The sequence below is a fragment of the Rhinoraja longicauda genome, chromosome 7 (genome assembly GCF_053455715.1).
Source record: "Rhinoraja longicauda isolate Sanriku21f chromosome 7, sRhiLon1.1, whole genome shotgun sequence".
Classification (NCBI taxonomy): domain Eukaryota; kingdom Metazoa; phylum Chordata; class Chondrichthyes; order Rajiformes; family Arhynchobatidae; genus Rhinoraja; species Rhinoraja longicauda.
In genome coordinates, this window is record NC_135959.1 from 2,400,526 (window position 1) to 2,428,025 (window position 27,500).

General features: G+C 50.7%; 1 protein-coding gene across 1 annotated transcript in view; it reads right to left on the reverse strand.

The window, feature by feature from the left end:
• LOC144595034 (uncharacterized) overlaps positions 1–27,500 on the reverse strand; it is a 311,478-nt gene that overhangs the window by 283,727 nt on the left and 251 nt on the right. The window lies entirely within an intron of this gene.

Genomic DNA, 27,500 nt, shown 5'->3' on the forward strand with positions numbered 1-27,500 from the left:
AGAACGTTTTTCCTCATCTCCGTTCTAAATGGCCGACCCCTTATTCTTAAACTGTGGCCCCTGGTTCTGAACTCCCCCAACATTGGGAACATGTTTCCTGCCTCTAACGTGTCCAACCTCTTAATAATCTTATACGTTTCGATAAGATCCCCTCTCATCCTTCTAAATTCCAGTGTATACAAGCCTAGTCGCTCCAGTCTTTCAACATATGACAATCCCGCCAGTCGGGAATTAACCTAGTAAACCTACGCTGCACGCCCTCAATTGCAAGAATATCCTTCCTCAAATTTGGAGACCAAAACTGCACACAGTACTCCAGGTGCGGTCTCACTAGGGCCCTGTACAACTGCAGAAGGACCTCTTTGCTCCTATACTCAACTCCTCTTGTTATGAAGGCCAACATTCCATTGGCTTTCTTCACTGCCTGCTGTACCTGCATGCTTCCTTTCAGTGACTGATGCACTAGGACACCCAGATCTCGTTGTACGTCCCCTTTTCCTAACTTGACACCATTCAGATAATAATCTGCCTTCCTGTTCTTACCACCAAAGTGGATAACCTCACACTTATCCATATTAAACTGCATCTGCCATGCATCCGCCCACTCACACAACCTGTCCAAGTCACCCCTGCAACCTCATAGCATCTTCCCTAGTGTGTAGTAGGATAGTTCATTAGTTCATAGGTTCTAGGAGCAGAATTAGGCCACTGGCCCATCGAGTCTCTACTCCGCCATTTAATCACGGCTGATCTATCTCTCCCTCCTAACCCCATTCTCCTGCCTTCTCCCCATAACCTCCACTAATCAAGAATCTATCTATCTCTGCCTTAAAAATATCCACTGACTTGTGGCCTCCACAGCCGTCTGTGGCAAAGAATTTCACAGATTCACCACCCTCTCATTTAAGAAATTCCTCCTCATCTCCTTCCTAAAGGAACGTCCTTTAATTCTGAGGCTGTGCCCTCTGGTCCTAGACTCTCCCACTGGTGGAAACATCCTCTCCACATCCACTCTATCCAGGCCGCTCACTATTCTGTAAGTTTCAATGAGGTCCCCCCTCATCCTTCTAAACTCCAGCGAGTACAGGCCCAGTGCCCACAAACGCTCATCGCACGTTAACCCACTCATTGTCGGGATAATCGTCAGTAAAGGTCCTCAGGACCCGATGTAGGTCACCACTTCCTTCCTCGTCGCTAGTCGGCACGGACTCGGTGGGCCGAAGGGCCTGTTTCCACCCTGTGCCTCTAAACTCTAAAGCTCATAAAGCCATCTATCTATACTCTAAAACTCCCGTTTGTTCGTTTGTTTGTTCCTGAACTACAGCTAAAACGGTGCACGATAGCGCAACAATTCTAGGCCCACCTCACTCACCGTCGTCCCTTTGGTGCTAATGGAAGAAGCTTCATTGAAATCGGTGTTATATTTATAAAGTAATTCACATTTTAAAGTTTTAAATCTACCTCCTAGGGAGGGAGGGGAGGGGAGGGGAGGGGGGGAGGGGAGGAGGGAGGAGGGAGGGAGAGGGAGGAGGGAGGGAGAGGGAGGGGAGGGAGGGGAGAGGGGAGGGGGAGGGAGGGAGGGAGGAGGGAGAGAGGGGGAGGAGGGAGGGAGAGGGGGAGGAGGGAGGGAAGAGGGGAGGGGGAGGGAGGGAGGGAGGAGGAAGAGAGGAAGGGAAGGGGATGGAGGGAGGGGGAGGAGGGATGGTAAGGGGGGTTGAGGGGGGTGGAGTGGGGGGGAAAGGGGGAGGGGAAGGGGGAGGGGGAGGGGAGGGAGGAGGGAGGGAGGGAGGGAGGGAGGGGAGGGGGGAGGGAGGGGAGGGGGAGGGAGGGGGAGGGGGAGGGAGGAGGGAGGAGGGAGGGAGAGGGAGGAGGGAGGGAGAGGGAGGGGAGGGAGGGGAGAGGGGAGGGGGAGGGAGGGAGGGAGGAGGGAGAGAGGGGGAGGAGGGAGGGAGAGGGGGGAGGAGGGAGGGAAGAGGGGAGGGGGAGGGAGGGAGGGAGGAGGAAGAGAGGAAGGGAAGGGGATGGAGGGAGGGGGGAGGAGGGAGGGGTAAGGGGGGTTGAGGGGGTGGAGTGGGGGGGAAGGGGGGAGGGGAAGGGGGAGGGGGAGGGGAGGGAGGAGGGAGGGAGGGAGGGAGGGAGGGGAGGGGGAGGGAGGGGAGGGGAGGGAGGGGAGGGGGAGGGAGGGGAGGGGGAGGGAGGGGGGGAGGGAGGGGGGGGAGGGTTAGGGGGGTTGAGGTGGATGGAGTGGGGGGGAAGGGGGAGGGAGGAGGGGGGAGGGAGGGAGAGAGGAAGGGAAGGGGTGGAGGGAGGGGGAGGAGGGAGGGTAAGGGGGGGTTGAGGGGGATTGAGTGGGGGGGGAGGGGGGAGGGGAAGGGGGAGGGAGGAAGGTGGAGGGAGGGGAGGGAGGAGGGAGGACGGAGGTGTAGGGGGGAGGGAGGAGAGGGAGGGGAGGGGGGGAGGGGTGGTTGGGGGGATGGAGTGGGGGGGGACGGGGGAGGGAAGGGGAGGGGGAGGGGAGAGGGAGGGAGGGAGGGAGGGAGGGAGGGAGGGAGGGAGGGAGGGAGGGAGGGAGGGAGGGAGGGAGGGAGGGAGGGAGGGAGGGAGGGAGGGAGGGAGGGAGGTGGGAGGGAGGGAGGGAGGGAGGGGAGGGAGGGAGGGAGGGAGGGAGGGAGGGAGGGAGGGAGGGAGGAGGGAGGGAGGGAGGGAGGGAGGGAGGGAGGGAGGGAGGAGGGAGGGAGGGAGGGGAGAGAGGGTGATGCACAAATGTAGGAGAGGTTTGGGCCCCAACAGGTCCCACTTGGTCTTGTAAGAAACTAAAACCCCAGTGAAGCTCTGGACCTTTTCATTCAAGGTTGATCCTCAGACCAAACCCTTATCTCCCAATGTTCCACCCTGCATCAATAGGCAGGTACATGGATAGGACAGGTTTGGAGGGATATGGGCCAAGCGCAGGCAGGTGGGACTACTGTAGATGGAACATGTTGGCCGGTTGTGGGGCAAGTTGGGCTGAAGGGCCTGTTTCCACGCTGTGTCGCTCTGTGACTCTAAAAGGATCAGTACCCTGCCCAGCTTGACTGGAGATTATTCAGTTTCAGTTCCAGTTCAGTTTATTGTCACGTGTACCGAGGGGCAGTGAAAAGCTTTTGTTGCGCGCTAACCAGTCAGCGGAAAGACAACACACGATCACAATCGAGCCGTCCACAGTGTACAGATACAGGACAGGGGAATAACGTTTAGTGCAAGATAAAGCCAGTAAAGTCCAATCAAGGATAGTCCGAGCGTCACCAATGAGGTAGATAGTAGTTCAGCACTGCTCTCTGGTTGTGGTAGGACGGTTCAGTTGCCTGATAACAGCCGGGAAGAAACTGCCCCTGAATCTGGAGGTGTGCGTTTTCACATTTCTGTACATTTAACCTTCGTGACAGTCTCTGGCGATGGTAAAGTCATGAATGATAGGAGCGGAATTAGGCCGTTCGGCCCATCGAGTCTACTCCGCCATTCACTCAGGGCTGATCTCTCTTCCCCTCTCAACCCCATTCTCCGGCCTTCTCCCCACAACCCACGACACCCACACTAATCAAGAATCTGTCTGTCACTGCCTTAAGTCTATCTCCAGAAACAGGGGCCACACAGTCTAAGAATAAAGGGGAGGCCATTTAAACTGAGGTGAGAAGTAACTTTTTCACCCAGAGAATTTGTTGTGAATTTGTGGAATTCTCTGCCACAGAGGGCAGTGGAGGCCGGTTCACTGGATGGATTTAAGAGAGAGTTAGATAGAGCTCTAGGGGCTAGCGGAATCAAGGGATATGGGGAGAAGGCAGGCACGGGTTACTGATTGTGGATGATCAGCCATGATCACAATGAATGGCGGTGCTGGCTCGAAGGGCCGAATGGCCTCCTCCTGCACCTGTTCTCTATGTTTCTATGTTAAAAATACCCAATGGTTCAGTTGCCTGAACCCTCAACAACCCGAGAGCGGTCCTGACCTCCCATCTACCTCATTGGAGACCCTCGGACAATCTTTAATTGGACTTTATCTCGCACTAAACGTTATTCCCTTCTCCTGTATCTGTACACTGTGGACGGCTCGATTGTAATCATGTATTGTCTTTCCGCTGACTGGTTAGCACGCAACAAAAGCTTTTCACTGTACCTCGGTACACGTGACAATAAACTCAACAAAGACTTGGCCTCCACAGCCGTCTGTGGCAAAGAATTCCACAGATTCACCACCCTCTGACTGAAGAAATTCCTCCTCATCTCCTTCCTAAAGGAACGTCCTTTAATTCTGAGGCTGTGCCCTCTGGTCCTAGACTCTCCCACTGGTGGAAATATCCTCTCCACATCCACTCTATCCAGGCCGCTCACTGTTCGGTCTTGTTCCTGTGCAGCCCTGTTCTATGTTAGACAATAGACAATAGGTGCAGGAGGAGGCCATTCGGCCCTTCGAGCCTGTACGCACCGCCATTCAATGCGATCATGGCTGATCATTCTCAATCAGTACCCCGTTCCTGCCTTCTCCCCATACCCCCTGACTCCGCTATCATTAAGAGCTCTATCTAGCTCTCTCTTGAACTCTCTCTTGTTCTATCTTCTCTGATCTCTCCCATCTCCTCCCTATCTGGAATAGATCGGGTTCGCCAGGACTAGAGGGTGTGAGCTACAGGGAGAGGTTGAGCAGGCTGGGTCTCTATTCCATGGAGCGCAGGAGGATGAGGGGAGATCTTATAGAGGTGTACAAAATCATGAGAGGAATAGATCGGGTAGATGCACAGAGTCTCTTGCCCAGAGTTGGGGAATGGAGGACCAGAGGACATAGGTTCAAGGTGAAGGGGAAAAGATTTAATTGGAACCTGAGGGGTAACTTTTTCCACACAGAGGGTGGTGGGTGTATGGAACGAGCTGCCAGAGGAGGTAGTTGAGGCTGGGACTATCCCATTGTTTAAGAAACCGTTGGACAGGTACATGGATAAGACGGGTTTGGAGGGATATGGACCAAGCGCAGGCAAGTGGGACTAAGGTAGCTGGGACATTGTTGGCCGGTGTGGGCAGGTTGGGCCGAAGGGCCTGTTTCCACACTGTATCACTCTGTGACTTCACCTCCTCACCCCACCCACACCCACGTACCACTGTACACTGCCCACCTCTCCTCTTCCCAGCCTGAAGAAGGGTCTCGACCCGAAACGTCACCTGTTCCTTTTCTCCAGAGATGCTGCCTGACCCATTGCCAAACACTTTAACTCCCCCTCCCACTCCCACACTGACCTTTCTGTCCTGGGCCTCCTCCATTGTCAGAGTGAGGCCCAGCGCAAATTGGAGGAACAGCACCTCATATTTCACTTGGGCAGTTTACACCCCAGCGGTATGAACATTGACTTCTCCAACTTCAAGTAGCCCTTGCATCCCCTCTCTCCCCGTCCCTCCCCCACCCAAGTCATCAAACTAGGTCGTCAAACCAAGTCGTTGTAGTAATTTCAATGTCGTCTTGTTGAGTCTCGTTGTCTGTAGCTGGTTTTCACCTAGCCCACAGCTCACAACGGCCTGTTCATCGTTATTTATTTGCACATCTTTTATTCATTTGTTCTACATCTCTCTACTTCACCGTCTACACTTCTCGTCTCCCTCTCCCCCGACTCTCAGTCTGAAGGAGGGTCTCGACCCCGAAACGTCACCCATTCCTTCTCTCCGCAGATGCTGCCTGACCCGCTGAGTTCTTCCCTCCACATTCACAAGAGAAAAGAGACAATGGACAACAGACAACAGACAACAGACAACAGACAACAGACAATAGACAATAGACAACAGACAACAGACAACAGACAACAGACAACAGACAACAGACAACAGACAACAGACAACAGACAACAGACAACAGACAATAGACAACAGACAATAGACAATAGGTGCAGGAGGCCATTCGGCCCTTCGAGCTAGCACCGCCATTCAATGTGATCATGGCTGATCATCCACAATCAGTACCCCGTTCCTGCTTTCTCCCCATACCCCTTGATTCCGTTAGCCCCAAGATCCAAATCTAACCGGGGTGATGTTGGAGAGGGATTATGGGCTGTCCATGGGCACCCTGGAGGATCTGTGGGACCGCTGAGCACCGAGGGAGATTGGATGTATCCTGGATGGGGATTGTAATATAGTTGTATAATAGTTTCATTTGGTATATTTGATCGTATAGTATTCTGGTGGTGGGTCATGTTTCGTCTCATTGTATTGTAAATATTGTTTTTGAAATAATTGAGTATAATTTTTGATAATGATTTTTAAAAAAGAGCCAAATCTGACTCTCTCTTGAAAACAATAGATAATAGGTGCAGGAGGAGGCCATTCGGCCCTTCGAGCCAGCACCGCCATTCAATGTGATCCTGCCCTCTCCCCATACCCCCTGACTCCGCTATCCTTAAGAGCTCTATCTAGCTCTCTCTTGAATGCATTCAGAGAATTGAGAATGATCAGCCACGATCACATTGAATGGCGGTGCTGGCTCGAAGGGCCGAATGGCCTCCTCCTGCACGTATTGTCTATTGTCTATTGTCTAAGGCAGAGAATTCCACAGATTGACAACTCTCTGGCTAACACAGAGAGTGGTGAGTCTGTGGAATTCTCTGCCACAGAGGGTAGTTGAGGCCAGTTCATTGGCTATATTTAAGAGGGAGTTAGATGTGGCCCTTGTGGCTAAAGGGATCAGGGGGTATGGAGAGAAGGCAGGTACGGGATACTGAGTTGGATGATCAGCCATGATCATATTGAATGGCGGTGCAGGCTCGAAGGGCCGAATGGCCTACTCCTGCACCTATTTTCTATGTTTCTATGTTTCTTTATGCAGTGAAATGAAAGTGGCAATGCCTGGGGATTGTCCTAAAACTACAAAACAGAATAGAATTTTCTTTTTAAAAAGACACAACACAAAAAAATAAATCAATACAGTAAATTAGTTTGAGGCGAAGGTTTGGCGGTCGGGTGAGCGTGGGGATTTCACGATGTTTCCGAAGACGGTGTAATCTCTTAGCCAGGTGCTAGTTCCACAAAAAAAGTTCCTTGTGTCGACCGGACTTGGCATTGTGATGGTCATTAATTAACACATTAATGACTTGGATGAAGGGATTAAAAGTACCATTAGCAAATTTGCAGATGATACAAAGCTGGGTGGCAGTGTGAACTGTGAGGAAGATGCTATGAGGTTGCAGGGTGACTTGGACAGGTTGTGTGAGTGGGCGGATGCATGGCAGATGCAGTTTAATGTGGATAAGTGTGAGGTTATCCACTTTGGTGGTAAGAATAGGAAGGCAGATTATTATCGGAATGGTGTCAAGTTAGGAACAGGGGACGTACAACGAGATCTGGGTGTCCTAGTGCATCAGTCACTGAAAGGAAGCATGCAGGTACAGCAGGCAGTGAAGAAAGCCAATGGAATGTTGGCCTTCATAACAAGAGGAGTTGAGTATAGGAGCAAAGAGGTCCTTCTGCAGTTGTACAGGGCCCTGGTGAGACCGCACCTGGAGTACTGTGTGCAGTTTTGGTCTCCAAATTAGAGGAAGGATATTCTTGCTATTGTGGGCGTTAAATTGAGGAGTTAAATTTAGCTCCTAGGGGTAACGGAATCAAGGGATATGGGGAGAAGGCAGGAACGGGGTACTGATTGTGGATGATCAGCCATGATCATATTGAATGGCAGTGGTGGCTCGAAGGGCTGAATGGCCTCCTCCTGCACCTATTGTCTATTGTCTATTGTTGTCGTAGGGTAAAAGAAAAGTTTGGTGACCTGCTATGCCTTTGACAGTCACCGACAGTCGCCTAACAATCGCATAACTGGGGCAGGCCCTTATAAACCATAAAAATATCTTTTAAAAGGGAGCAGCGCAGGTTTTCTTGGAGTTGCCTGATCTAGAGGGCCTGAGCTACCGGGAGAGGTTGGGCAGGCTGGGACTTGGAGAGCAGGAGAATGAGGTGATCTTATCGAGGTGTATATAATCACGAGAGGCTCAGGTCAGGTATGAAGGGCACAGAGATAGAAAAAGGTAGACTCAAAAATGCTGGAGTAACTCAGCGGGTCAGGCAGCATCTGTGGAGAACATGGATAGGTGACGTTTCACAGAGTGCTGGAGTAACTCAGCGGGTCGGGCAGCACCTCTGGAGAGAAGGAACGGGTGACACAGAAACATAGACAATAGGTGCAGGATGAGGCCATTCGGCCCATTCGAGCCAGCACGGCCATTCATTGTGATCATAGCTGATCATCCACAATCAGTAACCCGTGCCTGCCTTCTCCCCATATCCCTTGATTCCGCTAGCCCCTAGAGCTCTATCCAACTCTCTCTTAAATCCATCCAGTGATATGGTCTCCGCTGCCCTCTGTGGCAGAGAATTCCACAAATTCACAACTCTCTGGGTGAAAAAGAGTTGTGAATTTGTGGAATTCTCTGCCACAGAGGGCAGCGGAGACCAAATCACTGGATGGATTTAAGAGCGAGTTGGATAGATTCCTCCTCATCTCCTCAAAGGTCGAGACCCTTCTTCAGACCGATGTCAGGGGAGGGGGGGCGGGACAGAGATAGAATGTAGTCGGACACAGGAAGACTGGTGGGAGAACTGGGAAGGGGAGGGGATGGAGAGAGAGGGAAGGCAGGGACTATCTGAAGTTAGAGAAGTCAATGTTCATACCGCTGGGGTGTAAACTACCCAAGCGAAATATGAGGTGCTGTTCCTCCAATTTGCGCTGGGCCTCACTCTGACAATGGAGGAGGCCCAGGACAGAAAGGTCAGACTGGGAGTGGGAGTGGGGGTTGACGTGCTGAGCCACCGGGAGATCAGGTTGGTTTAGGCGGACTGAGCGGAGGTGTTGAGCGAAATGATCGCCGAGCCTGCTGAGTTACTCCAGCATTTGTGAGTCTACCTTCGATTTCAACCAGCATCTGCAGTATTTCTTCCTGCAGATAGAGTGGATGTGGAGAGGATGTTTCCACCAGTGGGAGAGTCTAGGACCAGAGGGCACAGCCTCAGAATTAAAGGACGCTCTTTTAGAAAGGAGGTGAGGAGGAACTTCTTTAGTCAGAGGGTGGTGAATCTGTGGAATTCTTTGCCACAGACGGCTGTGGAGGCCACAAGTCAGTAGATATTTTTAAGGCGGAGATAGACAGATTCTTGATCAGAACGGGTGTCAGGGGTTATGGGGAGAAGGCAGGAGAATGGGGTTAGGAGGGAGAGATAGATCAGCAGTGATTGAATGGCAGAGTAGACTCGATGGGCCGAATGGCCTGATTCTACTCCTATTTCTGCCTCCACCACCACCCCTGGCAGCACGTTCCAGGCCCCCACCACCCTCTGTGTAAAAACAACTTGCCCCCCACATCTCCTTTACACTTTACACCTCTTACCCTAAACCTGTGCTCTTTGGTCTAATCAAGGGACATGGGGAGAAGGCAGGCACGGGGTGCTGATTGTGGATGATCAGCCATGATCACAGTGAATGGCAGTGCTGGCTCGAAGGGCCGAGTGGCCTCCTCCTGCACCTATTGTCTATGTTTCTATGTTTGACATGTCCACACTGGAAATTTCTATATACCTTTATCATAGAAATATAGAAAATAGGTGCAGGACACAGACACACACACACACACACACACACACACACACACACACACACACACACACGCACACACGCACACACACACACACACACACACACACACACACACACACACACACACACACACACACACACACACACACACACACACACACACACACACACACACACACACACATACACACACACACACACACACACACACACACAGATCCACATACACACACACACACACACACACACACACACACACACACACACACACACACACACACACACAGATCCACATACACACACACACACACACACACAGACACACACAGATCCACACACACACACACACACACACACACACACACACGCACACACACACACGCACGCACGCACGCACGCACGCACACACACACACACACACACACACACACACACACAGACACACGCACACACACACACACACACACACACGCACACACACACACACACACACACACACACACACACACACACACACGCACGCACGCACACACACACACACACACGCACACACACACACGCACACACACACACACACGCACACACACTGAGTGGTGGGAATGGAGTGTCTCTGATTGCCAGCACAGTGTCCTGACCACAGGGTGTCCGTCTGCCCTCCGGTGGCCCCACACAGTACTGCAGCCAGCCACCTTCTGCATTTTCACCACTCCAGTCCCATCCCAATCCAGCCAGCCTCCCACCAGGGGCTTGGGGAGGGGCTGGATTTATCAACAACTTTTCTCCATTAATATAACCTCCCCCCTTTCTGTTTTAATTTTGTGACCAATCAGTTTCTAATGATTGTTTGTTTGATTGTTTGTTTGTTCCTGAACTACGGCCAAAACGGTCCACGATAGCGCGACAATGTCAGGCCCAACTTACTCACCGTCGTCCCTTTGGTGCCAATGGGAGAAGTTTCATTGAAATCGGTGTTATATTTTTAAAGTTATTCACATTTTAAAGTTTAAATCTATCTCCCAGGGAGGGAGGGGGTGAAGGGGGGAGGGTGGGGGTGGAGGGAGGAGGGGTGAGGGGGGGAGAGGAGAGGGTTGGAGGGGGAAAGGGGTGGAGGGAGGATGAGGGAGGGGAGGGGAGGGGGTGGAGGGAGGAGGGGTGAGGGAGGAGAGGAGTTGGAGGGGGGAGGGGTGGAGGGAGGAGGTGGGGAGGGGAGGAGGGACGGGGCGGGAGGGGGAGGGGGAGGGAGGGGGTGGGGGTGAAGGGGGTGGGGGGAGGGGGTGGAGGGGGTGGGGAGGGGAGGAGGGAAGGGGAGGGAGTGAGGGGGAGGGGGAGTGGGAAGGGGTGGAGGGAGGAGGGGTGAGGAGGAAGAGGAGACGGTTGGAGGGGGGGAGGGGTGGGGTGAGGGGGGAGGGGGGAGGAGAGGGTGCTGCATCAATGCAGGAGAGGTTTGGGCCCCGTGGGTTCACTTGGTCAGGTAAACTAATAAAATTGAAAAGCATATAACAATTCAAATTCAAAAAACCTTTTGGAGAGGCCAATACACCAAACTATCACAAAACAGCACTGCTCATACCAATACCAATCCCAATCCCAATCCCACGATCAATTTCAATGTCCATCCCAAAGTCAATACCAATTTCAATGCCACTACCAAAGCCGAAACCAACTCCAATTCCAATTCAAATTCACTTCCAATTCCAATTCCACTTCCAATTCCAATTCACTTCCAATTCCAATTCCAATTCCACTTCCAATTCCAATTCACTTCAAATTCCAATTCACTTCCAATTCCAATTCACTTCCAATTCCAATTCCATTTCCAATTCCAATTCACTTCCAATTCCACTTCCAATTCCAATTCACTTCCAATTCCAATTCCACTTCCAATTCCAATTCACTACCAATTCCAATTCCACTTCCAATTCCAATTCCACTTCCAATTCCAATTCCACTTCCAATTCCAATTCACTTCCAATTCCAATTCACTTCCAATTCCACTTCCAATTCCAATCCACTTCCAATTCCAATTCACTTCCAATTCCACTTCCAATTCCAATTCACTTCCAATCCCAATTCACTTCCAATTCCAATTCTACTTCTAATTCCAATTCCAATTCCAATTCCAATTCCAATTCGACTTCCAATTCCAATTCCAATTCCAATTCCAATATCAATATCAATCCCAATACCAACTCCACTTCCAATTCCAATTCCAATCCCAATCCCAATATCAATACTAATATCAATATTAATATCAATACTAATATCAATACTAATATCAATATTAATATTAATACTAATATCAATACTAATGTCAATACTGATATCAATACTATTGGAGAACATGGATAGGTGACGTTTCACAGAGTGCTGGAGTAACTCAGCGGGTCAGGCAGCATCTGTGGAGAACATGGATAGGTGACGTTTCACAGAGTGCTGGAGTAACTCAGCGGGTCAGGCAGCATCTGTGGAGGAGAAGAAATGAGTGCCAGCCTAACCACATCTCTGGGGAGGACGAGACCCTTCTTCAGACTGAGAGTCGGGGGAGAGGGGAATGACCGATGTAGACGGTGATGTGGAGAGATGTAGAACAAATGGATGAAAGAAATGCAAAAAAGTGACGATGATAAAGGAAGCAGGCTGTGGTGAGCTGTGGGCTAGGTGAAAACCAGTTACAGACAACGAGACTCGACAGGACGACAGTGAAACTAGTACATCGACTTGTGGGGGGGAGGGGACGGAGAGGGAGGGGGTGCAAGGGTTACTTGAAGTTGGAGAAGTCAATGTTCATACCGCTGGGGTGTAAGCTGCCCAAGCGAAATATGAGGTGCTGTTCCTCCAATTTGCGTTTGGCTTCACTCTGACAATGGAGGAGGCCCATGACAGAATGGTCAGTCATTGAGTCACAGAGTGATACAGTGTGGAAACAGGCCCTTCGGCCCAACTCGCCCACGCCGGCCAACAATGTCCCAGCTACCATAGTCCCACTTGCCTGCGCTTGGTCCATATCCCTCCAAACCTGTCCTATCCATATACCTGTCCAACTGTTTCTTAAACGATGGGATAGTCCCAGCCTCAACTACCTCCTCTGGCAGCTCGTTCCATACACCCACCACCCTCTGTGTGGAAAAGTTACCCCTCGGGTTCCTATTAAATTTTTTCACCTTTCACGTTGAACCTATGTCCTCTGGTCCTCAATTCCACTACTCTGGGCAAGAGACTCTGTGCATCTACCCGATCTATTCCTCTCATGATTTTGTACACCTCTATAATATCTCCCCTCATCCTGTGGAATCAGTGGGATTCTTTGCCACAGACGGCTGTGGAGGCAATAGACAATAGGTGCAGGAGGAGGCCATTCGGCCCTTCGAGCCAGCACCGCCATTCAATGTGATCATGGCTGATCATTCTCAATCAGTACCCCGTGCCTGCCTTCTCCCCTGACTCCGCTATCCTTAAGAGCTCTATCTAGCTCTCTCTTGAATGCATTCAGAGAATTGGCCTCCACTGCCTTCTGAGGCAGAGAATTCCACAGATTCACAACTCTCTGACTGAAAAAGTTTTCCTCATCTCAGTTCTAAATGGCCTACCCCTTATTCTTAAACTGTGGCCCCTTGTTCTGGACTCCCCCAACATTGGGAACATTTCCCAATGCCAACTAAGATGGAGAGAGTCCAGGGAATATTCACCGAGTATAAGCCTGGAGAAAGAGGCCGAGCTGTGCGGGGCAATGATGTTGTGTGAGCAGGTGGTGAGAGTTTGTGGGCACTGGGCCTGTACTCGCTGGAGTTTAGAAGGATGAGGGGGGACCTCATTGAAACGTACAGAATAGTGAGCGGCCTGGATAGAGTGGATGTGGAGAGGATGTTTCCACCAGTGGGAGAGTCTAGGACCAGAGGGCACAGCCTCAGAATTAAAGGACGTTCCTTTAGGAAGGAGATGAGGAGGAATTTCTTTAGTCAGAGGGTGGTGAATCTGTGGGATTCTTTGCCACAGACGGCTGTGGAGGCCACAAGTCAGTGGATATTTCAAAGACAGAGATAGACAGATTCTTGATCAGTGCGGGTGTCAGGGGTTATGGGGAGAAGGCAGGAGAATGGGGTTAGGGGGGAGAGATAGATCAGCCTTGCTTGAATGGCAGAGTAGACTCGATGGGCCGAATGGCCTAATTCTGTTGCTATCACTTATAATCTTGTACACCTCAATAAAGTCACCCCTCGGCCTCCTACGCGCCAAAGAAAATGAGTCCCAGCCTGACCGACCTCTCCCTGTACCACAAGCCCACAGGCCCAGGTAACATCCTGGTGAGTCTCTCCTGCACCCTTCCCAACTTAGTGACATCCCTCCTAAAGCTGGCGACCAGAACTGCACTCGCTACTCTACAGCGCGGAAACAGGCCCTTCGGCCCACCGGGTCCGCGCCGACCAGCGATCCTCGCACACTAACACTATCCTAGTACACACACTAGTGACAATTCACATTTTACACCAAGCCAATTAACCTACAAACCCGCACGTCTTTGGAGTGTGGGAGGAAACCGAAGATCTCGGAGAAAACCCACGCAGGTCATGAGGGGAACGTGCAAACTCCGCACAGACAGCGCCCGTAGTCGGGATAGAACCCGGGTCTCCGGCGCTGCAAGTGCTTTAAGGCAGCAACTCTACCGCCGCGCCACCGTGCCGCAGTACGGTTAGGGTTGCCAACTGTCCCGTATTAGGCCCGGACGGCAATGTAGGCCCGGACACTGTAGGCCCGGACAGTGTAGGCCCCGACGGCAATGTAGGCCCGGACACTGTAGGCCCGGACACTGTAGGCCCGGACACTGTAGGCCCGGACGCTGTAGGTCCCGGACACTGTAGGCCCGGACGCTGTAGGCCCCGGACACTGTAGGCCCGGACACTGTAGGCCCGGACACTGTAGGCCCCGGACACTGTAGGCCCGGACACTGTAGGCCCCGGACACTGTAGGCCCGGACACTGTAGGCCCGGACACTGTAGCCCCGAACACTGTGGGCCCAGGCACTGCCTTATGGAGGTTGCTTAGCAACCAGCCTCCCGGCCCGGGCGGCCGCCATTGGTGGAGCGGGAGCACGTGGCCGCTGTCTGGGTGAGGTCACGTGGGGCACGGGGCGGTGACGTCACCTTATCCCTTATTAGGGAGTGAGATAGTTGGCAACCCCTAGTTCATGTGTACCTCCTATAACCTCATCTACTGTCCCCAGTGATCCCGATGTGGCCTCCTGCACATGGATAAGACCAAGCGTAGACTGGACGCACACTAGCCCCACTCAAACGTAGACTGGGCCATCGTTTTGCGGAACATCTCTGCTCAGTCCACCTGGGCCTACCCGATCTCCCAGTTACAAACAATTTAATTCCCCTTCCCATTCCCACACTAACAAGGATCCATTCAACATTTTCCTTGATCTCAATAGACAATAGACAATAGGTGCAGGAGGAGGCCATTCGGCCCTTCGAGCCAGCACCGCCATTCAATGTGATCATGGCTGATCATTCTCAATCAGTACCCCGTTCCTGCCTTCTCCCCATACCCCCTGACTCTGCCATCTTTAAGAGCTCTATCTAGCTCTCTCTTGAATGCATTCAGAGAATTGGCCTCCACTGCCTTCTGAGGCAGATTGAATGGCGGAGTGGACTTGATGGGCCGAATGGCCTAATTCTGCTCCTATCACTTGTGACGGTGGGCCGAAGGGCCTGTTTCCCTGCGGTAGATCTCTGTGTATCTGCGTCACCAGGGACTGGAGAGATGTGATTAATGACTAGCACCACGGGTAACAATTAATTCCAGGGACACATAGTGTTTCCTCATTAATTATCCATCTCCGACCTTCAGTCTGTCGAACCAACCGAGGCAGTTCTACGTCGAACTATTGAAGGTGGCAATAACGCCACACTGTGAAACAGGGGCCACACAGTCGAAGAATAAAGGGGAGGACATTTAAAACTGAGGTGAGAAAAAACTTTTCCACCCAGAGAATTTGTTGTGTATTTGTGGAATTCTCTGCCACAGAGGGCAGTGGAGGCCGATTCATTTATAGATTTAAGAGAGAGTTAGATAGAGAGAGTTAGATAGAGCTCTAGGGGCTAGTGGAATCAAGGGATATGGGGAGAAGGCAGGCACGGGTTACTGATTGTGGATGATCAGCCATGATCACAGTGAATGGCGGTGCTGGCTCACAGGGCCGAATGGCCTCCTCCTGCACCTGTTTTCTATGTTTCTGTGTTTCTAAGATTTAATAGGAATCCGAGGGGTAACTTTTTCACACAGAGGGTGGTGGGTGTATGGAACGAGCTGCCAGAGGAGGTAGTTGAGGCTGGGACTATCCCATTGTTTAAGAAACAGTTGGACAGGTACATGGATAGGACAGGTTTGGAGGGATATGGACCAAGCGCAGGCAGGTGGGACTAGTGTAGCGACCGACTACGTTTTTTTAGGGTCGAGTGGTCTATCTTGTTCCTCTAGTATCTTTGGTACTGATTGTGGATGATCATCCATGATCATATTGAATGGCAGTGCTGGCTCGAAGGGCCGAATGGCCTCCTCCTGCACCTATTGTCTATTGACTATCAGCAGGAAGAGGGACTGCAAGAGACCACACAACGTTCATCCTTGGGTTTGAAGATTGGACAAACCCCGTGTGTAGGAAAGAACTGAGACAAAATGCCTCAGTGTGAAGAAGGGTCTCGACCCGAAATGTCACCCATTCCTTCTCTCTCCCGCAGAGTTACTCCGGCTTTTTGTGACTGTCTGAGAGTTGACCCTTTAGGGAGGCAGGGGTCTTTCCACAGTTTAGTTTAGAGATACAGCGCGGAAACAGGCCCTTCGGCCCACCGGGTCCGCGCCGACCAGCGATCCCCGCACACACTAACACTATCCCACACACACTAGGGACAATTATTACATTTACCAAGCCAATTAACCTACAAACCTGCACGTCTTTGGAGTGTGGGAGGAAACCGAAGATGTCGGAGAAAACCCACGCAGGTCACGGGGAGAACGTGCAAACTCCGTACAGACAGCACCCGTAGTCGGGATGGAACCCGGGTCTCCGGTGCAACTCTACCACCGCGCCACCATACTGCTCTGTTTATCTTTGGTTTGCAAGACAAACACCTTTGAGTTAGCCCTGTAGAGAAGTATGGATGTTTCCACTAGTGGGAGAGTCGAGGACCAGAGGGCACAGCCTCAGAATTGAAGGACGTTCCTTGAGAAGGGATATGAGGAGGAATTTCTTTAGTCAGAGGGTGGTGAATCTGTGGAATTCATTGCCACAGACGGCTGTGGAGGCCAAGTCAGTGGATATTTTTAAGGCAGAGATTGAAAAGTTCTTCATTAGGAAGGGCATAATCTGATAGAGGCAATAGGTGCAGGAAGAGGCCATTCGGCTCTTCGAGCCAGCACCGCCACTCAATGTGATCATGGCTGATCATTCTCAATCAGTACCCCGTTCCTGCCTTCTCCCCATACCCCCTGACTCCGCTATCCTTAAGAGCTCTATCTAGCTCTCTCTTGAATGCATTCAGAGAATTGGCCTCCACTGCCTTCTGAGGCAGAGAATTCCACAGATTCACAACTCTCTGACTGAAAAAGGTTTTCCTCATCTCCATTCTAAATGGCCTACCCATTATTCTTAAACTGTGGTCCCTGGTTCTGGACTCCCCCAACATTGGGAACATGTCTCCTGCCTCTAACGTGTCCAACCCCTTAATAATCTTATACGTTTCAATAAGATCCCCTCTCATCCTTCTAAATTCCAGTGTATACAAGCCTAGTCGATCCAGTCTTTCAACATATGACAGTCCCGTCATTCCGGGAATTAACCTAGTAAACCTACGCTGCACGCCCTCAATAGCGAGAATATCCTTCCTCAAATTTGGAGACCAAAACTGCACATAGTACTCCAGGTGTGGTAACCTCACACTTATCCACATGAAACTGCATCTGCCATGCATCCGCCCACTCACACAACCTGTCCAAGTCACCCTGCAACCTCATAGCATCTTCCTCATAGTTCACACTACCACCCAGCTTTGTATCATCGGCAAATTTGCTAATGGTACTTTTAATCCCTTCATCCAAGTCATTAATGTATATTGTAAATAGCTGCGGTCCCAGCACCGAGCCTTGCGGTACCCCACTGGTCACTGCCTGCCATTCTGAAAGGGACCCATTTATCCCCACTCTTTGCTTTCTGTCTGTCAACCAATTTTCTATCCATGTCAGTACCCTACCCCCAATACCATGTGCTCTAATTTTGCACACTAATCTCCTATGTGGAACCTTGTCGAAGGCTTTCTGAAAGTCGAGGTACACCACATCCACTGACTCTCCCCTGTCAATTTTCCTAGTTACATCCTCAAAAAATTCCAGTAGATTAGTCAAGCACGATTTCCCCTTCGTAAATCCATGCTGACTCGGAACGATCCCGTTACTGCTATCCAAATGCTCCGCAATTTCGTCTTTTATAATTGACTCCAGCATCTTCCCCACCACTGATGTCAGACTAACTGGTCTATCATTTCCCGTTTTTTCTCTCCCTCCTTTCTTAAAAAGTGGGATAACATTTGCTATCCTCCAATCCACAGGAACTGATCCTGAATCTATAGAACATTGAAAAATGATCTCCAATGCTTCCACTATTTCTAGAGCCACCTCCTTAAGTACTCTGGGATGCAGACCATCAGGATGCAGACCATCAGGCCCTGGGGATTTATCAGCCTTCAGTCCCATCAGTCTACCCAACACCATTTCCTGCCTAATGTGGATTTCCTTCAGTTCCTCCGTCACCCTAGGTTCTCCGGCCCCTAGAACATTTGGGAAATTGTTTGTATCTTCCTTAGTGAAGACAGATCCAAAGTACCGGTTCAACTCGTCTGCCATTTCCTTGTTCCCCATAATAAATCCCCCTGCTTCTGTCTTCAAGGGACCCACATTTGCCTTGACTATTTTTTTCCTCTTCACGTACCTAAAAAAGCTTTTACTATCCTCCTTTATATTATTGGCTAGTTTACCCTCGTACCTCATCTTTTCTCCCCGTATTGCCTTTTAATTATCTTCTGTTGCTCTTTAAAAGAGTCCCAATCCTCTGGCATCCCACTCTTCTTTGCTATGCTATACTTCTTCCCTTTTATTTTTATGCTGTCCCTGACTTCCCTTGACAGCCACGGGTGCCTCTTACTCCCCTTAGAATCTTTCCTCCTCTTTGGGATAAATTGATCCTGCAACTTCTGCATTATTCCCAGGAATACCTGCCATTGCTGTTCCAACCCCTTAATAATCTTATATGTTTCAGTAAGATCCCCTGTCTTCCTTCTAAATTCCAGTGTATACAAGCCTAGTCGATCCAGTCTTTCAACATATGACAGTCCCGCCATTCCGGGAATTAACCTGGTAAACATAGGCTGCACGCCCTCAATAGCAAGAATATCCTTCCTCAAATTTGGAGACCAAAACTGCACACAGTACTCCAGGTGCGGTCTCACTAGGGCCCTGTACAACTGCACACAGTACTCCAGGTGCGGTCTCACTAGGGCCCTGTACAACTGCACACAGTACTCCAGGTGCGGTCTCACTAGGGCCCTGCACAACTGCAGAAGGACCTCTTTGCTCCTGTACTCAACTCCTCTTGTTATGGAGGCCAACATTCCATTGGCTTTCTTCACTGCCTGCTGTACCTGCATGCTTCCCTTCAGTGACTGATGCACTAGGACACCCAGATCTCGTTGTACGTCCCCTTTTCCTAACTTGACACCATTTAGATAATAATCTGCCTTCTTATTCTTACCACCAAAGTGGATAACCTCACACTTATCCACATTAAACTGCATCTGCCATGCATCCGCCCACTCACACAACCTGTCCAAGTCACCCTGCAACCTCATAGCATCTTCCTCACAGTTCACACTACCACCCAGCTTTGTATCATCTGCAAATTTGCTAATGGTACTTTTAATCCCTTCATCCAAGTCATTAATGTATATTGTAAATAGCTGCGGTCCCAACACCGAGCCTTGCGGTACCCCACTGGTCACTGCCTGCCATTCTGAAAGAGACCCATTTATCCCCACTCTTTGCTTTCTGTCTGTCAACCAATTTTCTATCCATGTCAGTACCCTACCTCCAATACCATGTGTAGATGGGGCATGTTGGTCGGTGTGGGCAGGTGGGACTAGTGTAGATGGGGCATGTTGGTCGGTGTGGGCAGGTGGGACTAGTGTAGATGGGGCATGTTGGTCGGTGTGGGCAGGTGGGACTAGTGTAGATGGGGCATGTTGGTCGGTGTGGGCAGGTGGGACTAGTGTAGATGGGGCATGTTGGTCGGTGTGGGCAGGTGGGACTAGTGTAGATGGGGCATGTTGGTCGGCGTGGGCAGGTTGGGCCGAAGGGCCTGTTTCCATTCTGTCTGACTCGAGGACTCCTGGACCTGAAACAGTAACAGTTTCTCTCACCGCAGATGCTGCCTGAACTGCCGAGTGTTTCTGTTTTCATCTCGGGTTTTCAGCATCTGCAAGCGTTCGTGTTTACCACTATTTTGGAAAGGCAAGGGCGGTCACGGTGGCGCAGCGGTAGAATTTCCGCCTCACAGCGCCGGAGACCCGGGTTCCATCCCGACTACGGGCGCTGTCTGTACGGAGTCCGTACGTTCTCCCCGTGACCTGCGTGGGTTTTCTCCGAGATCTTCGGTTTCCTCCCACACTCCGAAGACGTGCAGGTTTGTAGGTTAATTGGCTGGGCAAATGTAAAAATTGTCCCTAGTGTGTGTAGGATAGTGTTAGTGTCCGGGGATCGCTGGTCGGCACGGACCCGGTGGGCCGAAGGGCCTGTTTCCGCGCTGTATCTCTAAACTAAACGGCAGGTATGGGAGGAATAAGCAGCATCTGCAGTTCCTTTTTTTTACACGATAACACAAAAATAATGGCCGCAATTTGTCTGCAATGCTGTTTGGTGGAAAGTACAGACAAAGACATGACTTTTAATAGTTCTTCACCATTCAGCAAGGAACACAATTCTTAGAGGATTGGACAGGCTGGATGCAGGAAGAATGTTCCCCATGTTGGGGGAGTCCAGAACCAGGGTTCACACAGTTTAAGAATAAATGGGAGGCCATTTAGGACTGAGATGAGGAAAAACTTCTTCACCCAGAGAGTTGTGAATTTGTGGAATTCTCTGCCACAGAAGGCAGTGGAGGCCAATTCACTGGATGTTTTCAAGAGAGAATAGGAAGGCAGATTATGATCTGAATGGTGTCAAGTTAGGAAAAGGGGACGTACAACGAGATCTGGGTGTCCTAGTGCATCAGTCACTGAAAGGAAGCATGCAGGTACAGCAGGCAGTGAAGAAAGCCAATGGAATGTTGGCCTTCATAACAAGAGGAGTTGAGTATAGGAGCAAAGAGGTCCTTCTGCAGTTGTACAGGGCCCTGGTGAGACCGCACCTGGAGTACTGTGTGCAGTTTTGGTCTCCAAATTTGAGGAAGGAAATTCTTGCTATTGAGGGCGTGCAGCGTAGGTTTACTAGGTTAATTCCTGGAATGGCGGGACTGTCATATGTTGAAAGACTGGAGCGACTAGGCTTGTATACACTGGAATTTAGAAGGATGAGAGGGGATCTTATCGAAACGTATAAGATTATTAAGGGGTTGGACACGTTAGAGGCAGGAAACATGTTCCCAATGTTGGGGGAGTCCAGAACCAGGGGCCACAGTTTAAGAACAAGGGGTTTAGAACGGAGATGATGAAAAACTTTTTCAGTCAGAGAGTTGTGAATCTGTGGAATTCTCTGCCTCAGAAGGCAGTGGAGGCCAATTCTCTGAATGCATTCAAGAGAGAGCTAGATAGAGCTCTTAAGGATAGCGGAGTCAGGGGGTATGGGGAGAAGGCAGGAACGGGGTACTGATTGAGAATGATCAGCCGTGATCACATTGAATGGCAGTGCTGGCTAGAGGGGCCGAATGGCCTCCTCCTGCAACAATTTTCTATGTTTCTATGAAACTGGTTTTCCTGAACTAGATCTCTTTGTACCATTCCTCAGAGTTGGGTCATCAAGACCCAGAGGGCATGGGTTTAAGTTGAGGGGGGGAGATGTTTTAACAGGAATCTGAGGGGCATCTTTTTTCACACAAAGTGAGGAAGGTCGATGGAACAAGCTGCCAGAGGAGGTAGTTGAGTAGGGGTTGCCAACTGTCCCGTATTAGCCGGGACATCCCGTATTTTGGGCTAAATTCATTTGTCCCGTACGGGATCGCCCTTGTCCCGTATTAGGACCGGAGGGCGCTGTAGGCCCGGACACTCTAGGCCCGGACACTCTAGGCCCGGACACTGTAGGCCCGGACACTTTAGGCCCGGACACTCTAGGCCCGGACACTCTAGGCCCGGACACTTTAGGTCCGGACACTTTAGGCCCGGACACTCTAGGCCCGGACACTCTAGGCCCGGACACTCTAGGCCCGGACACTCTAGGCCCGGACACTTTAGGCCCGGACACTCTAGGCCCGGACACTCTAGGCCCGGACACTTTAGGCCCGGACACTTTAGGCCCGGACACTCTAGGCCCGGACACTTTAGGCCCGGACACTCTAGGCCCGGAGAGTGTAGGCCCGGACAGTGTAGGCCCGGACAGTGTAGGCCCGGACAATGTAGGCCCGGACAGTGTAGGCCCGGACAGTGTAGGCCCGGACAGTGTAGGCCCGGACAGTGTAGGCCCGGACAGTGTAGGCTCGGACAGTGTAGGCCCGGACAGTGTAGGCCCGGACAGTGTAGGCCCGGACACTGTAGGCCCGGACACTGTAGGCCCGGACACTGTAGGCCCGGACACTGTAGGCCCGGACACTGTAGGCCCGGACACTGTAGTCCCGGACACTGTAGGCCCGGACACTGTAGGCCCAGGGGCCGCTGTGGGCCCGGATAGTGTAGGTTAACGGAGTGTGTTCGGGGAGCAGGGCCGAGTGTGTTCGGCTGACGGAGGTTGCGTAGCAACCCGCCTCCCGGCCCGGGCGGCCGCCATTGGTGGAGCGGGAGCACGTGACCGCTAGCTGGGTGAGCTCATCTTGTCTCGTATTTGGGAGAGAGATAGTTGGCATCCCTATAGTTGAGGCAGGGCCTATCACAACTTTTATGAAACGTTTACACAGGAACCTGTGTAGGAAGGAACTGCAGATGCTGGTTTATACCGAAGATAGAGATAAAGTGCAGGAGTAACTTAGCGGGTCAGGCAACATCTCTGGAGAAAGAAGATGGGGGTGAAGGTAAAACCAGGCGGTACGAGGCTGAGGATGGAAACATTTGGAGGCTGTGGAGGAAAGACAGCCGGAAGTGGAAACATTCAGAGATGGTCTGAGATAAGATCATCGGCTTTATCTCCACAGATGCTGCCTGACCCGCTGAGTTACTCCAGCACTCTGTGAAACGTCACCTATCCATGTTCTCCAATAGTATTGATATCAGTATTGACATTAGTATTGATATTAGTATTAATATTAATATTGATATTAGTATTGATATTAGTATTGATATTAATATTGATATTAGTATTGATATTGGGATTGGGATTGGAATTGGAATTGGAAGTGGAGTTGGTATTGGGATTGATATTGATATTGGAATTGGAATTGGAATTGGAATTGGAATTGGAAGTGGAATTGGAATTGGAATTGGAATTGGAATTGGAATTGGAATTAGAAGTAGAATTGGAATTGGAAGTGAATTGGGATTGGAAGTGAATTGGAATTGGAAGTGGAATTGGAAGTGAATTGGAATTGGAAGTGGATTGGAATTGGAAGTGGAATTGGAAGTGAATTGGAATTGGAAGTGAATTGGAATTGGAAGTGGAATTGGAATTGGAAGTGGAATTGGAATTGGAAGTGGAATTGGAATTGGTAGTGAATTGGAATTGGAAGTGGAATTGGAATTGGAAGTGAATTGGAATTGGAAGTGGAATTGGAAGTGAATTGGAATTGGAATTGGAATTGGAATTGGAAGTGAATTGGAATTGGAAGTGAATTGGAATTTGAAGTGAATTGGAATTGGAAGTGGAATTGGAATTGGAATTGGAAGTGAATTGGAATTGGAAGTGGAATTGGAATTGGAAGTGAATTTGAATTGGAATTGGAGTTGGTTTCGGCTTTGGTAGTGGCATTGAAATTGGTATTGACTTTGGGATGGACATTGAAATTGATCGTGGGATTGGGATTGGGATTGGTATTGGTATGAGCAGTGCTGTTTTGTGATAGTTTGGTGTATTGGCCTCTCCAAAAGGTTTTTTGAATTTGAATTGTTATATGCTGAGTTACTCCAGCATTTTGTGTCCACTTTTACTTCTGAGGCTGTGCCCTCTGGTCCTAGACTCTCCCACTAGTGGAAACATCCTCTCCACATCCACTCTATCTCGGTCTGACCCGCTGTGTTACTCAAGTTGGGGGTGTGGCTGAGACCTAACGTGAGACGGGAGGGTCTCTCCACGTCTCTGCTAAGCCCCCCCCACCCCCGCTAACTCCTCCCGCCCAACCTCATCTCAGGCTCTGGGGCAGTGGTGGGAATCGAACCAACGTCCTTGACTTTGCGTCCACACAAACCAACCTCCCATCCACTGACTCCATCTACACCTCACGCTGCCTCGGCAAGGCCAGCAGCATCATCACGGACCAGTCTCACCCCGGTCACTCCCTCTTCTCCCCTCTCCCATCGGGCAAGAGGTACAGAAGTGTAAAAACGCACACCTCCAGATTCAGGGACAGTTTCTTCCCGGCTGTTATCAGGCAACTGAACCATCCCACCACAACCAGAGAGCAGTGCTGAACTACTATCTACCTCATTGGAGACCCTCGGACTATCCTTGATCGTACTTTACCTTGCACTGAACGTTATTCCTTTATCGTGTATCTGTACACTGTGGACGGTTCGATTGTAATCGTGTGTTGTCTTTCCGCTGACTGGTTAGCACGCAACAAAAGCTTTTCACTGTACCTCGGTACACGTGACTATGAGCTGAAATACTGCCTGACCTGCTGAGTTACTCCAGCATTTTGTGGCCATCACTGGGAGATGATGGTGGAGGGTTAAGGTGGTGGGGCAAAGATGCAACAGGAACCTGATGGGCAAGTTGTCCAAACTCAAGTTGGGCCTGGATCATCGCCTTTCCAGACGTACATCCTTTTATTCTGAGGCTGCGCCCTCTGGTTTCACACTGAGGCTGTGCCCTCTAGCTGGAATGGGTGCTGGGAAGATTCACGAGGATGTTGCCAGGACTAGAGGGTGTGAGCTACAGGGAGAGGTTGAGCAGGCTGGGTCTCTATTCCATGGAGCGCAAGAGGATGAGGGGTGATCTTATAGAGGTGTACAAAATCATGAGAGGAATAGATCGGGTAGATGCACAGAGTCTCTTGCCCAGAGTAGGTGAATCGAGGACCAGAGGACATGGGTTCAAGGTGAAGGGGAAAAGATTTAATAGGAATCCGAGGGGTAACTTTTCCACACAGAGGGTGGTGGGTGTATGGAACGAGCTGCCAGAGGAGGTAGTTGAGGCTGGGACTAACGCAACGTTTAAGAAACAGTTGGACAGGTACATGGATAGGACAGGTTTGGAGGGTTATGGGCCAAGCGCAGGCAGGTGGGACTAGTGTAGCTGGGACATTGTTGGGCTGTTTCCACGTTATATCACTCTGTAACTCTTTGGGACTGGAGGGTCTCTCCACGTCTCTGCAAAGCCCCCCCCCCCCCCCCCTCCCCTCTGCTAACTCCCCCCGCCCAAGCTTATCTCAGGCTCTGGGGCAGTGGTGGGATTTGAACCAGGGTCCCGGAAATCACGGCAGGGATTGGGGGGGGGGGGGGGGTGGAGAGAGGAACGGAGACCTACCTGGCCATAGCGGGCTCGGCTGGCTTCCACTGTCTTCTGTACAGAGCCACAGGGAGTCACCGGTCAACGAGGTGTGAGGTCACAATCACATCCATCATGACCACAAAAAGGCACAAAGTGCTGGAGTAACTCAGCGGGTCAGGCAGCATCTCTGGAGGATAGTGTTAGTGTGCGGGGATCGCTGGTCGGCACGGACTCGGTGGGCCGAAGGGCCTGTTTCCACGCTGTATCTCTAAAGTCCAACGTCTACAGAGAGACCTACGGAACTGCAGATGCTGGATTTGAACAAAACACAAAGTGCTGGAGGAACTCAGTGGGTCAGGCAGCATCTCTGGAGAAACGGAATAGATGACGTTTCAGGTCGAGACCCTTCTTCAGACTGAGAGTCAGGGGAGAGGGGAACGAGAGACATAAACGGTGATGTAGAGAGATATAGAACAAATGAAAGAAAGGTAAGCAAAAAGGTAGAAACGTGGACAATAGGTACAGGAGGAGGCCATTCGGCCCTTCGTGCCTGTACGCACCGCCATTCAATGTGATCATGGCTGATCATCCAAAATCATTACCCAGTTCCTGCTTTCTCCCCATATCCCTTGATTCCGTTAGCCCTAAGAGCTAAATCTAACTCTCTCTTGAAAACATCCAGTGAATCGGCCTCCACTGCCCTCTGTGGCAGAGAATTCCACAGATTCACAACTCTCTGGGTGAAAAAGTTTTTCCTCATCTCAGTCCTAAATGGCCTCCCCTTTATTCTTAGACTGTGTGACCCCTGGTTCTGGACTCCCCCAACATCGGGAACATTTTTCCTGCATCTAGCCTGTCCAATCCTCTAGGAAGTTTTACATGTTTCTGTAAGATTCCCTCTCACCCGTCTAAACTCCAGTGTATACAAGCCCAGTCGACCCATTCTTTCATCATATGACAGTCCCGCCATCCCGGGGATTAACCAGGTGAGCCTGACTTTCATATTTAATTGCGAATTGGCACATGACCATCCTAACTTATGCAACATCCAGTGATGGTAGTCAAGATACAGATACAGATACAGATATCCTGCATTCCCTCAATAGTAAGGACGTCCTTCCTCAAATTAGGAGACCAAAACTGCACACAGTACTCCAGGTGCGGTCTCACTAGGGCCCTGTACAACTGCAGTAGGACCTCATTGCTCCGAAACTCAAATCCTCTTGTTAGAAGGCCAACATGCCATTGGCTTTCTTCACTGCCTGCTGTACCTGCATGCTTCCTTTCAGTGACTGATGCACTAGGACACCCAGATCTCATTGTACGTCCCCTTCTCCTAATCTGTCACCATTCAGATAATACTCTGCCTTCCTGTTCTTGCCACCAGAGTGGATAACCTCACACTTATCCACATTAAACTGCATCTGCCATGTATCCGCCCATTCACACAACCTGTCCAGGTCACCCTGCAACCTCATAGCATCTTCCTCACAGCTCACACTGCCACCCAGCTTTGTATCATCGCAAACTTGGAGATGTCACGTTTAATTCCCTCGTCTAAATCGTTAATGTATATTGTAAATAACTGGGGTCCCAGCACCGAGCCTTGCGGCACCCCCACTGACCGATGAAGGAAACAGGCCACTGTTAGCCGTGGGCTAGGTGAAAATGAGTTTCAAACAATGCGACTCAACAAGACGACTTGAACCTAGTACAACCACTTGGCACGGGGAGAGAGGGGGGATGCAAGGGCTACTTGAAGTTAGAGAAGTCGATGTTCATACCGCTGGGGTGTGAGCTGCCCAAGCGAAATATGAGGTGCTGTTCCTCCAATTTGTGCTGGCCTCACTCTGACAATGGAGGAGGCCCAGGACAGAAAGTTCAGTGTGGGAGTGGGAGGGGGGTTGAAGTGCTGAGCCACTGGGAGATCAGGTAGGAAATGGACAGACGACATTTCGAGTCGGGACCTTTCTCCAGACATACACCGATCAGCCAAAACATTATGACCACTGACAGGCGAAGTGAATAACATTGATGATCTTGTTACAATGGCACCTGTCGAGGGGTGGGATATATT